The sequence below is a fragment of the Nuphar pumila genome, chromosome 7, assembly GCF_984573655.1.
Source record: "Nuphar pumila chromosome 7, dmNupPumi1.hap1.1, whole genome shotgun sequence".
Taxonomy (NCBI): Eukaryota; Viridiplantae; Streptophyta; class Magnoliopsida; order Nymphaeales; family Nymphaeaceae; genus Nuphar; species Nuphar pumila.
In genome coordinates this window covers 6506217-6523609 of record NC_143255.1, presented here as the reverse complement: position 1 = coordinate 6523609, position 17393 = coordinate 6506217, and the positions used below count along the sequence as shown (strand labels likewise).

At 39.2% G+C, this 17393-nt stretch overlaps 1 long non-coding RNA gene and 1 pseudogene across 1 annotated transcript; one reads left to right on the top strand and one right to left on the bottom strand.

Moving 5' to 3' along the window:
* Window positions 1–1147: 1147 nt before the first annotated feature.
* LOC149831003 (UDP-glycosyltransferase 88B1 pseudogene) lies at window positions 1148–2581 on the bottom strand (annotated as a pseudogene).
* Window positions 2582–8164: 5583 nt separating this feature from the next.
* On the top strand, window positions 8165–13597 carry LOC149831002 (uncharacterized). Its single transcript, XR_016432978.1, has 3 exons — window positions 8165–8339; window positions 9159–9245; window positions 13394–13597. It is a non-coding gene; the product is annotated as an uncharacterized LOC149831002 (long non-coding RNA).
* Window positions 13598–17393: the final 3796 nt, after the last annotated feature.

Here is a 17393-nt window from a genome sequence, read left to right as displayed (position 1 = left end):
AAGGTTTGCTTCGAGAAGCTTTTTGGCTTGTGCTATATGTCTTACACATCGTGTTGAGCATGATTTATAATTTTTCCCATCTATCAAATTCCTTTTTTTTTGGGCTCAGCTATGCAGATAGGTTCAGGAACGGGCATTTTAAACGGTTTTATTAAAAAGCTTATTTGAAACTTTGTTTTTATAACTGCCCAGGCATATTCACGAATGAGCGCATATTCACGAATGGGCCCATGTTCGTGGATATGCCGAGATGAGCGGATAATGGCCACTCATCCCAACAAACACAAGCTTCCCTTTTCACGTGGAAAGGATGCACGGTTTTCAATGCATTTTCACAGGCCCCCACTGCGGTAACGCAGAAAAGGGCTTCCCTTTCCCTGTGGAAACTGGGAAGGGTACTTACCCTGTTTTCAATGGGGACCCCCCCCCCTTCTGCAGTATCCTTTTTCCATGGGGAGGTTGGTCCTACTCCTTTTCAGTAGGAGGGGTTTCCGCGGAAGAGATGCTGCGGAGCACTGTTTCTTGGGACACAAAACGGGCGCTTAGGGCATGTCTGATAAGTGAGAAAGTGAACTGTTTTCATATGAAAGTTGAAACTTTCACATGTTTAACAGTAAGAGCACGTTTGCTTGGTCCCAGATGAGAATTGTTTTCCTCATAGTTGTATGAGGATTTATTTTTTACTCTCTCTCTCTCTCTCTCTCTCTCTCTCTCTCTCTCTCAATGAACTCAATTACTAAATCAGTTGGATGTAGATCTAGGTAACATTAAAATCAACTTAATTGAAACATATTAAATGGATTCAGAATTAGGATTCTCTTTTGAAAGCATCACACATCATTCGGATATAGATACGATATATTTGACTTTACATCTACTCTCAACATATCTCAAACGCACTCGATTGCTACAAATACTGAATACATAAGAAAGCTTTATGAAAGTGAGAAATAAATACCCACACCAAGCTAAGAAGAAAACCTTAAGGGTGTGTTTGCAATGCGCGACAAACTATTGGGGAACAACAACGCGGTCCTTGAGGCGGGTTTGTCCTGTGTTTGAGTAATGCCTATTTTTGGGGATGCAAGAGTCGGACCCCTCAAGGCCTAGGCCAGACGAAAGTGTCAAACCCTCACCGAGAACCGGGTCACTTAATGGTCCATCTTTCAATTAACGTAGCCAGATTTGTGTACGAAGAACCCCCTTCTTCCACTGCTTTCCTTCCCAGCTCTTTCATTTCCTTCATCTTCTCCCTCACCTTCTTACCTTCCTCACCTTCCATCAAACTCCTCACTACCCTCTCCAACTCCTCCCCTTTCACTAATGCCTCACTGCCCCCACCCTCCTTCTTCAAGCCCAAACCGAGTCCCAAATCGTTCACCAGCTCGACAGCGTTCATCGCCTGCTCCGCGTATAGCGGCCAAGTGATCATGGGGACGCCGAACCATACGCTCTCGAGAGTCGAGTTCCACCCGCAATGCGACACGAACCCACCGACCGCCGGGTGCGACAGGATTGCGATCTGTGGAGCCCACCTCGGCCAAACCAACCCGCGGTGTCTGGTCCGGTCCAAGAACCCGGCCGGCAACACCTGGTCCAGGTCCGCGTCTCTCGGCTGGGAGAACCCTAGAGACCCGGTCTCCCGGACCCGGACCGACCACAAGAACCGCTGACCGCTCCGCTCGAGCCCGCACGCGATCTCCCGGATCTGATCCGTGGAGAACGCGCCCATGCTGCCGAAGCACATGAAGACCACGGAAGAATCTGGCTGTTGGTCGAGCCACTTGAGGCACTCGTGACCGGATGATTCGGGTCCGGATCCGAGACCGAGCAGGGGTCCGACGGGGTACACGGGCGGGGTGCGGAGACCCGGCAGGCAGAGCCCGTCGGTCAAGGCCTTCATGGCTCGTGGCTGCAACTCGTGGAAGGTGTTGACCAGCACTCCGTCTAGTCGAGGGTAGAACCCAGCGGCGCTCACGAACCATTGATAGATCGGGTACTTCTTCTCTTTGACCGGAACCGGTACAGCAGAAGAAGGAAACGGATCCCGACCCGGAATCTCGATCTCCTCATCCCTCAGGTCCTTGAAATCCGACTGGTACTTCTGGTCCAGCGTCGGTATGTGGAGGAGGAAGGCGAGCATGGCCGCGCCGGAGGTGTAGAGGACGTAGGTGGGGATGCCTAGATTGACGGAGACGCCGGTGACGGCGACACAGAACATGTCGACGACGAAGCCGGCGATGGTGGTGGTGGTGGTGGTGGTTGACAGTGAGGCGAGGGTCTCCGAAAGAAGGGGCTTGTGTGCTTCTATGAGGCGGAGGTTCTGTATGAGGCCCTCGCCTTCCGGGGCGTCCAGTTGGGGGAGGTCGATGAAGTCGATTGCGAGGCCGGAGGCGGCGGTGAACTCGACGTGGGAGGAGGTGGCGGAGGAGAACAGAGCCGAGGTGAAGGGAGGGTGGATGAGGAGGATGGTGACAGAGAGGTTGGGGGTGTGGTGGAGGATCCGCTTGGCGAGCTCGACCATGGCGACGAGGTGCCCCGCTCCGGGCGTCGGGAACATAACCACTTTCCTTGCCTTCATCTCTCTCTCTCTCTCTCCTTCGAAAGCTAGAAAGGAAGGTAGTCCTTTAGTAGATGAGTTTGGCCCGACAGTCAAGGGGTCAACCTCATCCTATTTTTTCGGTGAAAATTGACCCAATTCAATTTGTATTAATTTATTTTTGTTTTATAATTTACAATTTTTTTTTATAACCTCAACAAACCACACCAGACACAGACCTGACCGACTCAGCCTGTCATATTTATGTTCATCATTCTGATGACAACGTAAAACTCCGAGACCAAGACTCCTGCCCTTGGGGCTTATGCTAAGCGTTGGCATGTGCATAGGAGCGACCTGAGTTCCAATTAAGATTCATAAATTTTCAATGTAAAAATGATAAAAAAAATATAGTTTTACCAGGTCTGGTCTGGGTTTAGTTCATGCAGTTTTTATCGGATACAAGTATGGTTTTTCTTATAGTGAACCCAATTAGACTCAGGTTCAAATCCGATACCATACCCAAAAATCTAATCCAAGTCTGGCTCTACTTGAGTCCGACCCGTTGACACCCCTACTTTTAATTGGAGTTTTGCTTCTAGAGTAACAAGTTAAGGCGGAGAAAATGGTATCCGGGTTTGATGTTATTGGCTTATGTACCATTTCTGTTGCGGAAAGAACGTGTTTGCAAAGAGATTCTAACAACAATTACTAACGAAACGCAGGGTTGAGCTTCAACCCAGTTTGGCAAACCTTTTCCGTGAAAGAGAAGAAACGTGTTTGGCTCTTACGACTCAAAGTTGAACTATGTTGTAATGTCATCCGTGACGTAATCACTCGTAAAGGAGAGCAAATCAATTTAAAAAAGTGATTTGACATCTTCACCGTCCCTTGACAATTACACATTTACTCCTGATCGGTTGATACATATCGTATCGTTACTGACCTGAATACGGATGTTTTTTAATAAATATAAAAATATTTTAAAATTAATTTTTTAAATTATTTTAATAGTTGTATCAAGTTGTGTGATTGACATGAAATATTTTTTAATTATTTTTTTCCGATTCAGAACGATTCACTTGAGCATCACGTGATCGGCCGATTCAATTGAATAGTTGGCCAAACTATATATACTGACAACATTTCATAACCACCACGTGATACGTTGTTTTCCCATTAGTTGACGTGCTCGCACGGAAAATCACAAAGCTGTCTGCCAACTGTTTAAGTTTTTTGTTTTGATTCGGTTTTTAAGAAAAATAAATAAATAAATTGAGTGCTTATCAGCTCAACCTTGGATGCCGTTGATCTATGATATGAACGGCAATTCAAACACCATCATTTTTTGCTTGTTTTTCAGCCTTTAGTTTTTTGTGCTTTAGATGCCGTTCATCTTGAACACGAAGGCTCTGAAAACTTTTGTGGGATCTATCTGTGAAATAGGTATCCAAACATGTCCTCCATGGCATCAACGAATGCATCCAAGCACAGGGGAGTCAGGATTCTGGGCACAATCACAAAGTAAAAAGAAAAAATGATTATTAATAAACTGTACTAATTCATGACATTAAAAAAAATAAATCAAATATCTAATCCTACAAACAAGCTTTATAAATTATGTATTTATGTTTGATAAAAAAAATTAACATGTTAATTGAGAAAAAACTTAGAATCATAAACTAATATTTATGTCATTCTAAAAACTCCACATCAAAACCCTAAATCTTGATAAACATCATTCATAAATATGTTAACTAAAAGAAAAGCAAAACTCAAAATTAAATATTTATGCTATTTGACAAACCAAAATAAAAACTTAAATTCTAACAAAAAGCAAAGATTTAAGGGTTTGATAACCAAAAAATAAGCATTCATTAATAGAATCATACTTAATAATAATTGAAAAGAAAATAGCACAAAAAAACCCTAAAAACTTAATTACATACATATTTATATCGTTTGAAAAAACCCAAAACAACACTCAAAGTCTTAAAAAAAATCATAAATAAGTTAATTGAAAAAATCCCTAATTCTAACAAAAATCAAGCATTCATTACTCATGCCTATTGCTAATTCAAACAAACAGACAAAAACCCTAACTAAACATTCATAGTATTTTCAATAAAAAAAAACTACATAAAAACCTAAACTCTAACAATACATTAGGCTAATTGAAAAAAAAAACATAAAATTTAAACCCTATCAAGCCTTTTGAATAATATAGTTTGAAAAGAATAAGGAGATTTAGCATCTTAACCACCAAGGTTAGGGTTGTGTGCCAGAAAAGCAGACAGACCCAATTCAGCAAAGCTAAATATAGTGAGAGAGAGAACCACAAGGGGGTGTGCACTGCTGTTGCCCATTCGTCTTACAACGAATGGGCAGACGAAATGGCAAACATTGGCATCGGGGAGAATCTGGGGTGTAGAGAGAGAGAGAGAGAGAGAGAGAGAGAGAGGAGGGCCGGGGCATGGGTCGGGTCTAAGTGTGCCAACCCTGACCCGACCTTACATAGAGTCTCAGGATGAGAACCAGCAACCTACCTAAACGGGTCAGGTTGGGCACTTTCCACCCAGATCCAAAACCCCTATTGGAAAATTTTAGGTTACGAAGAATAGCAACAGAAGAAGCCCCCCTTTTGTCATCTCTCAAATAGAAATATGACCTCTCAGGGTGCCTTGAATTGGGCCTGCTCTGCCCGACCCGATGGCCATCCCAACTCCCAACTCCAAGACCGTATCCTATTACAAGAAAATACGATTACGACGATCTACCAGAGTATGGTCCTTTTATATCTCCAAGTGAAACTGCATTCCCTTTTCTATGAGAAGCTATTGGCAAACGAGGAGTTTGCTTCTTCTAGTGTGCAAGTAAACTTTTTTTTTATATAAAAATGACCTTTTAATGATAAGAATTTTCTATCCAAGGGGTCTCCGCTTGCCTGGCAGGAGCAGTTAGTACCTTGTGTTGGGATGTCGCAAGTTCGAATCCCAATGGTATATAGTTTTATATCTGATAGGGTCTGCCAAACCCCAAATTTTTCTGTCAAAAAAAGATAAGAATTCTATATATTTTTTCAAAATCAAAGGTTTGTGTGTGTTTGAATTCCTTTTCTAATAAAATCTGGTTTTTACCGAACCTTCATCTATAAAATAACGTCTTAAACCTCTTTTAACCAAAAGTAGAGATTTCTATATTTGAAACCACCTAAAAATCACTTCAATGAGGGGAGGAGTTATAACTAAAACAAGGTTTTAGATCTTAAAAATGACTTGTCCCCAAGCTAGGGCCTACTTTAAGAGCATTCTTGGCTTTTCAAATGATCAAATTTGGTTTTGAGCCAACGTTGTTAGCTTTCAAATTCACCAAACCTTTTGTCAAATAAATTTACAAATCTCAAGTTATAGGTTTTTTCTTTTAATGTGTCAAGAACAAGTCCTGAATTTTTATATGATCCAAAACCAAATCCAATAAGATCCACACAAGTGCTAAGCACTGGTGTCGATCAGATTGGGTTTGGACTCGATCCAAACCTAAATTCAGTTTGATTTGGTTTCAAATCCAATAGATCCATGCCAATAGAAAGTCCCGGTGTCGATATGATTGGGTCTAAATTGGATCAGATAGATCTTAATCCAAATCCAAATCCATGAGATCCAGGACAATACAAGGGTCAATCTATTTGGATTAGCACTAAGCCTAGATCCAATGTATTAACAACATGCCTAGATCCAAATTCAAATCCATGAGATCTAGGCCTAGATCCAATGAATTAGCGCCCATCTAAGAGAATGACACCAAACTATTTAGGTCTGGACTGGATCTGAATCTGATTCAACCCAGGTTCGACCCATTTTGGGAGATCAACACAATTCTTTGGGCCAACATTGATTGGATATGCCCCAATCTTTGACACATGTTCCAGATCCAGATCCAGATATGAACCTGACCTAGATTTGACCTAGCTTGAGGGGATCAATGTGGGCTGACTAGATTGTCGGCAGTGCCATAGATTGGTGCTAATCTTGGGTGCATAATCTAGCAGGAAACCTATAAATACTTCCCATTGCACCTCAATTTACACATTATGAATTTGGGTGAGCTTCCCTACTTGAGTATGTGCGCATCGATGGAGAATTGTGACTGCATACCTTCTTCCTTCAGTTCGGAGAGCGGCTTCTCTAGGTAAAATTTTCAACTCTCTCTAAGCAAGGTAGCTCATTTAAGTAGCTTTCTTAACTAGTTTTCCTAAATCTTAAGCTAGATTTCTCATTTGGTTGACCATCAAGCTTGAAAAATATAAAAGAGGTACTCTTTTTACCTACGAATAATTTACTTTTATGTTGTTTTCTCATTTTATAAAATAGCATTTTCTATGAACAATTTCTTTTTCACATAGGATTCTTGGTCATAGTGGGGAGACGGTGCCAGATTGTTGGTTCATGCTTGGGTGAGGAGATTCCACCAATGCACGAGCAAGGGCTCACCAAAAGCCTGAGTAAGTATTTTCTCTCCATCTCTTTATTTAAATATTTATTTTCTTATAATTTTTCTCAAATCACTTTTATTAACTTGCATATATATACTTGTTTTCTTTTTTTAACCCTTGGGTGAGTCTATCACTCTAGACTTACTTCAGAGTTGCTCAAGGAAGCTTGAGAAGATCACATTCTCAAGAAAATCTCTACCTTAGTTGGGTTATCCTTCGTGACATGGGGATGAACGCTCTGACCTCATATCGACGAGGACCCCACATCTCTTTGAAAAAAAGTCAGTTTTCTAAAAAAAATATCTTCTTTTAAAAGTCTCTTTCCAAATAAAAGATTTTCAAATGTAGGATTTTGGTCCTATAATTCTTTTGTGGCACACCTGATGGGACTCACTAAAAGAAATTGATTTCTCTAAGCATCTTTGAAGTGTCAACACATTTTTAGGACATTGCATATCACATACATTATAAAAAAATAAATTTCTACCCCCAAAAATGCTTTCAAAATTTTGTTTGAGAACAATGTATTCGTCATTCTTGCTCTCTTCTCTTTATCCTAATTCTTCCTAGGTGAAAGCCACTCAGTTTTCATGTGTGCTCATTTTTAAAATACTTTGTCCTATTTCTTGGATCGAAAGATCCCCTTGCTCATACCAAGAGCATTCACTCATGTATATTGACAGCTAACCAAGGAGTTAAAATTTATACCACACAAACCAAAAGCATTAGCTTGGGTATATAGTGGACGATCTAGAAGGAAGATCATTACCTATAGAACTCTGGAGTGAGCCTACATGAAAGCTTAATAACTAAGATACCCTAGTTTTCAAAATTGTTTGTAAGGTGATATTATTTGCATTCTTGTTTATTGTCCCAAGCCATGATAGACCTAAGAAGGAGGTTATCGTGGAACCAACCAATGATGTTGAGTTGTTAGCTGAGGATGTAAAAACTCACATAAATTTTTTTTGACCCGGGTCGGATCCATATCCGACTCGGATCCAAACTTAGTAAGACCTCCCCCATGCTTATTTAAAGCACGCAGGGGGGTAGGGTTTCTGCCTTTCTCTCTCCTCATTTGCCCAAACCTCCTCTCTCGAGTTCCCTCTGCCGCCAGAGCCCCATCTCACCGACAAGCTCAATCCGACGAGCACCTCCCCCCGCTCTCGTCTCCCGCTCCTTCCTCTCGGGTTCTCACCCTCTGCTAAATACCCTCTCTCTGACTGCATCAACGACTTCCATCAGACGCTCCTCTCTCTCGTGCACATCGTGTTCCGATAGACCCCCCGTCCGACGACCCCTTCTCAGGTAACCCCTCCCTTCCCTCAAGTCTTCTTCTTCTTCTTCTTCCTTGTCTTCTTCTTTGTCTCCTTCTTTTCTTTTTTGGCAGGCTGACAGGGACAACGCCCCCTACCGCCTATGTTAGATTGATCAGCGGAGCCTATTCCCCTCCCTCTCATTTTCTGGCAGGCCAGCAAGGGTGATGCCCCATGTTGTCTGCATTTGATTGATCGACAAGGGCTTTGCCCCTGCCTGCTGGAAATACACAGGTGGCAGGGGCGTTGCCTTTGTCGGCCTGCAGGAAAATAAGAGGCAGGGCTGCCTCCGCCTCTCTATTTCCCTTTTTCATAGTGGAGGGGTTGAGCCCCCTCCCTGTGTCCCCTGTTTGCAGGAGAGGGGCTGAGCCCCTCCCCGTTCCCTCCGTGCGCAAGAAATGGGTTGAGCCCCTCCGTGCGTCCTCTATTTGTAGGAAGGGGGGTGACCCCTCCTTGCTCCCTCTTTATGTAGAGGAGGGGTCGGACCCCTCTCTCCATTCTCTCTGCATTCTTAGGCATACAATGGCTAAACCCCTTCCTCCCTCCTCTTCCTTCATCAGGTTGGGGCCAAGCTCGGCCTGACAATCGAGCCCACCCTTGCTCCCCCTCGACTGCCTTTGAGCCAAGGTTAGGCCTGGCTTGGCAGCCAAGTCGACCCCACCCCTCCCTCCTTTATGTTTTCAAGGTTGGGGCCTAGAGAGCTCACTCCTGTGAGTGAGCTAAGTCCCCTCCTTCTCCCTGTTTAGGGTCTTCGACCCCTTTATTTTTTTCGAATAGTTGTATATATATTCACACTTTTTGTCTTTCACAGCTCACACAACGGATCTTGCTCTCATCTCGCGGCCTGAGCCCTTCGTTACTTACTCCTGAAGGCAAGCACAACCTCAAGATCCCCAAGGTACGAAAAAGTTACGCAAAGGACAATAAACAAACTAAATTAAGCATTTAATATTTAAACAAAAATAAATAAATATATGTGCATTTTAACTCAAGGATGTAGTTTTGCGATCCTTGTCATTTTCTTTATGTCATTTTATTTCGCCGTCGTGCTTTAGTGCATAGGCTACTGCTTTTGTATTTATTACTTTATGTCATTTATTTTGCCACCGCGCTTTAGTGCACATGCTACTGCTTTTGCATTTACTGCTTTATGTCATTTACTTTGATGTCGCGCTTTAGTGCATATGCTACTGCTTTTGCAATTACTGCTTTTTGTCATTTACTTTGTCGTCGTACTTTAGTGCACAAGCTATTTGCTTTATGCATTTACCTGCTTACGCATTTATTTAGCTGAGGTACGGTTTCGTACTTCATGCACTGCTTACGCATTTTTCTACTTAATGCATAGTTTCGCACAATAAGGATTACTTGCGTCATGCAGTTGCACTATATTATGCTCGGGCTCACATTTTTACTGACTTACACTTACATAAGTGCAGCCTTGATCATATCCTATTTTTGCTCGTTGTTTTAAAAGATGTGAGTCACACTTATGCACTTGAGTTCTCTAAAAAAGGGATTCCTAGTGTGAACCTATTTTTCAAATGTGTAGTTGTAAAAAGCAGAATTTGAAAGTCCTTCCTGATTGCAAAATCACAACAAGTCTCCTAAATCGATGTATTTGGAAAAAGTATTTTTACTACTTCGGTTTGTGTATCCGATATGACTCGGATAACCCCGATTAGGGGCATGAGCATATGTTTGGGTGTAGTTCTGTTGAGAAACCCTTACCTTGTTTATCAAAACCAGTATTGTGAGATATGTGCATCATACAGATACTGCGATAGATGGATGAGAGATTCATGGAGATCTCGTTTCTTGTGAGTTGCATAATGATGTACCCACGATTTGAAGGATAACTCATGTCAAAATAAGATATTTGGTTATAATGTATTCTATTTATGCTCTTTTTTGAAAGATGCGGGTTTTCGCGTGGGCGCTGAAATTCTTAAGAAAAAAATTTCTTTTTGTGAATCTAACTTGTCAAATATATAGTTTTGCAAAGTAAAGTTTGAGAGCGTATAGGTGAATGACGCATCACGCCTACAAATGATTAGTTTTGACTTATTAGGTAAATTGAATGATGCATCATGCTTACAAATGATTAGTTTTGACTTATTAGGTGAATGATATATTACGTCTACATAGTTTCATTGCAAATGATTGCATTATGATTGTTAGAGTGAATATATCATACTTGTATATCATAAATGATGAGTATCATGAATATCTAACTAAATTATTTAGAAAGTATGTACGTATGTTTTACGCTGGAATGGTTGAACGTGATTCGACTTATTGTATATAAGAATTATGAATACACATGAAAATGATTCAATGATCTAAATGTCTTAGATGCATATATGACTTGAATCTTGTGTGCATAACTCAAACTACGTAAGAGTAATGTATGTTAAGGTTTAGTCGTTTCATATTATGAATTATGCATGTTCACGTGTGCATACATAAAACTTATGTTTTTTTTCGCATGCTTTGAGGTTCAATTTACAAAATAAAATATTTCTTATTGCCATGATATGATGTGTAGAACATTATGCTTCTGTATGATATGATTTAAATGTCACGTAAAATAACATTATGAATGTATGCGATAAATGTTTGAGTTCAATAGTGAACAATAGTTCATGAAACCTTACCGGTGAAATATATGGTTTTATGATTTAAGTGTCATATGAAGTGATATATGATGTGATGCATATTGATGGTATACATGTTTGTTCCCGTGTTGGTCGCTATCAACCCTGAAAATGGTCAATTGTATTTATGCATGTATTATAATAGTTTTCACTGAATATGGTACCTATTGAGGACATGTCCCCAAAGGATTTTCTGTAAGGGTACATATGATCAAGATCAGGTAATCCAGCTAGAGCGGTAAATCTCTATGAGAAAGTACATTATCCAAGAACGGGTAACCGCAAAGACGGTATATTCTTGTAAGGAAGTATATTATCCAAGACCAGATAGACCATCTACGACGATAACTCCTTGTAAGGCTATACATTTTCCAGACCAGGTGATCCAGCTTGGATCTTGTGAATTTTGATTATATAAAGAGTTATGGTAAATTGTGATGATTTTCTGAGGTTGATTGAGATAGCCAGTTACGAATCTATAGTTTTGGCTTTTTTGTTGTAGCATGATTAGAGAATCGGATCTTTATTGATTTTAGATCTCAATATGATGTTATGTTTGTGTCTTTTGTGAAAAGATAGACCATTCTGAAAAAGAATGACACTTTAAGCGAAGTCACGATAGAAGACAACTGTCCGCACAAGGCCTTGAGAAATTGGAATAAGTTAAGATTATTCAGGACAAAGAGTCTGTTAAAAATAGTGAGAACAATAAACGATGACCTAAGAATGATAAAATACAGAGAACCCCATTCAAGAAACCTGTATCGTAAACAGTATCGCGAGTCCTGTGCAACATGCTGATGCTGCGATATATTGGATGAAAGATCTATGATGATCTCGTATCCTTTATTTTATATAATGTTGTTCAAGTGGTTAAAAGACATGATCTTATCAAACTAAATATTTGTTGCATCACTTCTTTTGTGAAACAAAGCTGGAGTTTTTTTTAGAAACACGTACCTCTCTTATCGTGATTGTACTTTTAGACAAGTACGTTACCCTACAATGAGTAGGATGAGAGGTTTGTGGTTACCTCGAATGTGCAATGGCACATTATTGATGTTTCGCCTTCACCGGCAAGATGCTTGTGATGGTTTAAAGGACCAGAGCATGTTAAATATAAATTAAAATGATTATATCGCTTCGTCCACACCATATTAAAGTTGGGGTTTTCTTTGAGAAACTCATATCCCTCTCATCATGGTTGTACTTTTAGACAGGTACGTTACGTACTACGATAAATAGGATAAGTGGTTTGTGGTTACCTCAAATGTGCAATGAAACGTTGTTGATGTTTCGCCTTCACCGACAAGGTGCTCGTGTTGGTTTAAAGGACCAGAGCATGTTAAATATAAATTAAAATAATTGCATCATTTATTTTACAATGCATTAAAGTTGGGTATTTCTTTGAGAAACTCATACCCCTCTCATTGTGGTTGTACTTATAGATATGTACGTTGTATACTATGATAAGTAGGACAAGAGGTTTATGGTTACCTCGAACATGCAATGGCACGTTGTTAATATTTTGCCTTCACAAAAAAGATGTTCGAGTGAGTCGAAAAGATCAGAGCATGTAGAATGAGTCTTTATTTAAATAAAACTCGAAGCACTCATTCAATCTGTTGTTTTCCGTCAAGAGAGAGGATGGGATGGTACAAAAACTCTAATGGATAGGTTGTTAACAACCACCCATTGGGAAAATGACTTGGTGTTCCTAGTCATCGAAGTTAGGGGATGAGACTACCAAAAATTATCCTATGTGATAGATCTCACAGACTTCTGCAGAAGTTTGATGCATCATTTGTTATAAATGCCTTTGAAGAATTCTCTCTCGATCATTCTGTCTCCTTAGAAGCAGACTGAGCAAGCTACTTGGGGTATCTAAAATACATGACATAATAAACTCCCATATTAGTCTCTGTTGTTTCTATGTGTCATGCCTTGTGCGCACCCGCATTTTAGCTAATATCGAAATAAAGTTATTGTGTTGATATTACTTGTTGAATCTAGATTTGTTCATGTTAACTTATTGAATTGTGTATCATGAATGCATTTGATGCATATGTTAGCTTTATTCACACTACTTATGATTGAGCCTCTTTGTGTTAATTAATTGTTTATTTGTGTTAATTAATTGCTTATAGCTTGAGATTATAAATTGCTTATATTGTGATAGTTAACTGCTTATTTGCTTGCATTAATCAAATGCTAATGCTAGAGATAGATTACTTCTTGTATAGTTAAATGCCCATGCTAGTGTAGTTTAATTACTGAATTAAATTGCTTATCATGCTAGCATAGTATGCTTTGCTTTAATTTGTGTTTCATATTGTCTTACTTGAACACCTACCAGTTTTTTATAAAACTGACCTATTTTATGGTACAGGTGATGTTTAGGTTTACGAGATAGGCGATAACACGATGACGTGATGGTATTAAGATGAAACATTTTTCCTGGTGTTTCGCTCCTGAGGACATTTCTATAAGTTTGCATAAAGGTTTCACAAGTAATGCGTCCAAGGTCTGTTAACTTGTTTTAAAAATACCATTTTCACTAAATTATTATTTAAAACTCTGATAAACGAATGATTTCAAGGCTTTCAATTTTTTTTCTAAAAGTTACAAGTCTGGGGATTTTGGGACGTTACAGAGGATCCTAAGATAGAGGGGGGTGTCCAAAATCCTAATTCATTTATGCTGCTTACAAGGGGACAAAGACTCCTTATTCAAAATTTTGAGATCCAATAAGAGGTCTAAGAGAAAGAAAGTGACCCGAGTGACCAAGACTCAGTGAAGGGAAAATCCTAGGATGAGAATACCAAAAATGAGGAAGTAGAAGCACATAAGAAAAAAAAAATCCTTAAAAGGGAAATGAAGAAAAAAAAAATAAAATCATTAAAAAGAAAAGAGTTGATTCACCACATAGCTCCCGATCAAAGAAAGCCCAATGATAGCCTGAAATTTACAAGTTCATAGAAATTGCTCAATCCTATAAAGAGGTTATGAACATCATGATTTGTGCATGATTGCTAAATTTGTCAGCTATCCTTGATCTACCAATAGTGAAGGAGAGAGGCCCAATCAAGTACTGCAAGTATCATAGACTCTCAGGTCATGACAGCACACAATGCTTTGTTCCAAAAAACATTGTTCAAGATAACTTAGAGAAGGGTGAGATAGTGTTGAAATGTTTAGATCAACCTTTAACCTCAAACCATGTTCTAGGTAACTACCAAAATCCTTTTTCCCAATCATCAATGTTAAAATCTATAGGGCAATTAAAGAAATCCATAGTTGGCCTATATTCCTTGAGAAACCTCAAAGCCCTCCAAATTTCAGTCATTCAGTCTTCCACAATAAGTCTTCATGCATGACCAATTGACTTTTCTCTTGAGAAAATCCCTAACATGTTTCAAGTTGAGTATTCCTGAAAAAATTCTCAAAATTTCACTGACTCTATCTTTTTTAAAGCATTGATGCCTAATCCTTGGATCTTTGAATCCCAATAATAGAAAAAATTGACTATGATCAAGCACAATAGTTCTCTAAAAAGAAATTTTCTTGTCAAGAAAAGACACAAGATTTACGTAGTTCGACACTTAGGCTTACATCTATAGGCAAAGTAAAATAAAAAATCCACTAACAAGATGCAAGAAAATACAAAAGCTAATACCGAGCTCTCAAAACCTAAATCCCTAATACACCTGAAACTCGCACTCTTAACTCTCAAAAGGAGGTGGATATATATATATATATATATATATATATATATATATATATATATATATATATATATATATATATATATATATATGATAAAGGGCATAAAACCCTAACCGGTACAAAAAATAGAGAAAATTACCAACTAGATAGGTATGATCCCTTAGCTGCCACCGTAAACTCCATTAAAATTTTATATTGTACGGTCACCATAATATTTTAAGACCAGCCAAGGATCAGAGTGAGTCTAGAATTAAAGACACCCACACATTTATAAATTCTACATTATGCCCCATGACTACTATTCTCATTCTTGACACCTAATCTACTTGTGGTACTTAGGTGTCCAACAAGATTATCTATTTCATGTAGAAATTCGTCAGGCATAGTTTGAAGCCACGAACAATCCCCATGAAATCACGAGAAAATAAATGAACTGCAAGATTTGTAAGAGCAAGTAAGATGGGCAATAAAAAGGATTCAAATATGTTCCTTTGACACTGAAAGGACTTCATGGGTTGGAACAGATGTAGCAGAGTTTTTAGCGATCGTTTGATCTGCTTTCACTGATACCACAAGACAAAACGAAGAAGGGGAGAAATGTTTAATGCCATTTAGTCAATAAGGCCTATAGTGAACAAGTATAAGAGGTTCAATTTAATAATATTCCTCTACAATTTGATAGAATTTCATCTCTTTCATCTTTCTTAGTCATCTCCTTTAAATTTAAGAAGGTTTACAATTAGGGGTGGCCATCAGGCTAGTCTGATTAGGGCCCGACAGGCCCAATCCATATTCTAGCCTGAGTCTGGCCTGAAATCAGGCTCTGCTCAGGTTTGCACCACATCCAACCTAGTTAACAGGCTGAACCGTATACATTTTGCAAATGGGCACGGCCCATTTTGGGCCGGATTAAGCCTACCAGGCCCAAGTTTAATCAGGCCTAAGCCCAACCCAAAATGAACCGGGTACCCGACAGCCCATCAGACGCGCCCCTATATACAAATTACATTAGTTTTTGGTGATTCATCCTCATTAGTATCATTGACAACTTGTATAGAGAATCAGATTGCATTGGATCTATGTTTTAATCACTGAATTTAAATCTTATGCTGTTTTATGATTGGCATGATGGGGTTAGGCAGACCCTTACCAGAATTACATAATAAGATCACAATCACATAAAAAAAAAGAAGGAAACCAATATGGGGGTTTATCTTTGCATACCCTACCCCTATCAATGCAATTTAATTGAGCAAGTCCACCCACAAGGGTAGTTTCCGATCTTTGTGCAATTAGAGACACTAAACACCGTCTAACCTCCATAACCTATAAAAGAGAATATAAAAGGAGATACTATGCCCTTTTTTACCTTTGATATTGAAACATATTTTTATTGATCAATCAGGATTACCTCCTAAAAACCGTCTCAAAAAGTCTAGCTTTGTGACCCATCCCAAAGATAATTCCTCATCAGTTTGTTCATGCACTGACATATATATATAATCCAACACACACTACAAATGAAACACCCATTTTTTTGAAGTCGACCAAAAAAGCCCATTTTTTGAGAGATGTTTAGAACATGAAAAGCTACATTTAAAATCAAAATATATTCTTCAAGAAAAGACCCAATTAAGGGTTTAATTTTATTGGATATCAAATTTTATACTTCACACACGTGTAAAGACACGTACATACATGCATACTTACATGTATATTTTCAAATCTTGTTTTATAAAATGGAAACCAAATTGAAGTTCTCCACATTGTACGTTTTAATGATCATTTATATGCCGTTTTCTCATCTGTTTTTTAAATGCAAAACCCTTTTAGTCATGTTTCTATTGAAAGTGGAACTCTATGTTTCTGAGAAGCTCATCCTAATGAAGACTCCAAACTCCTTCCATCTTCGTCTCTTGATAAGCTCAAGAAGGAAAGTATGGAACGACTTCTTAAAAAGGGTTTCCTATCACCCACTCCAAAAAATTGGTCTTCCTAGGAAAGTCAAAACTTTAGAGTTTAATGGGTAATCAATCTATGGGGTCTTGGATCTATTGCTCTTAGATCTAGATCAAAAAGTAAAAATCCAGGTCTATTATGGTGATATTGGGTTTGAGTCTTGGATTTTTACTTTACTGAGTATTCTATACTCAGTTGTGGGTCCTAGCTTTCGCAAATTGTCTAATTTTTCTTTTGGTTTGGGTTATAGATCCATGTTTGAATAATTCTGTGTTTTATGGATTAGCTTCTTTTTTTTAACATTTCACGGACCTTTTTTTTTTATATATATTTACACAGAAACCGCCTCCAGGATCATAGACCTAGCAGCGTTAGCTCTGCCTGCCGTACTTACGAACTCCGTCTTGGCAGCGTAAAACTCCATGAGGTGCAAAGGCGTAAGCCCACAGAGTTTTATGCTGTCAAGAAAGTAATCGTTAGTACCACAGGCAGTGCTAACTTGGCTAGGTCTCTGATGCAAGAGGCGGTTTCTTCGTGTAAATATCAAATAAAAAAGGAAAGCGACCCTCGCTAACTGCACATTTGTAGGCCTCTGGTTTGTAAAACCTCGTTCTGTCCACTGGGGAGTGCACTTTGCATCGATCAAAACTCAAATTCCTCTGCCCATTGGGTTTTGAATTGTGGTCGTTATTAGGGTTGCACAA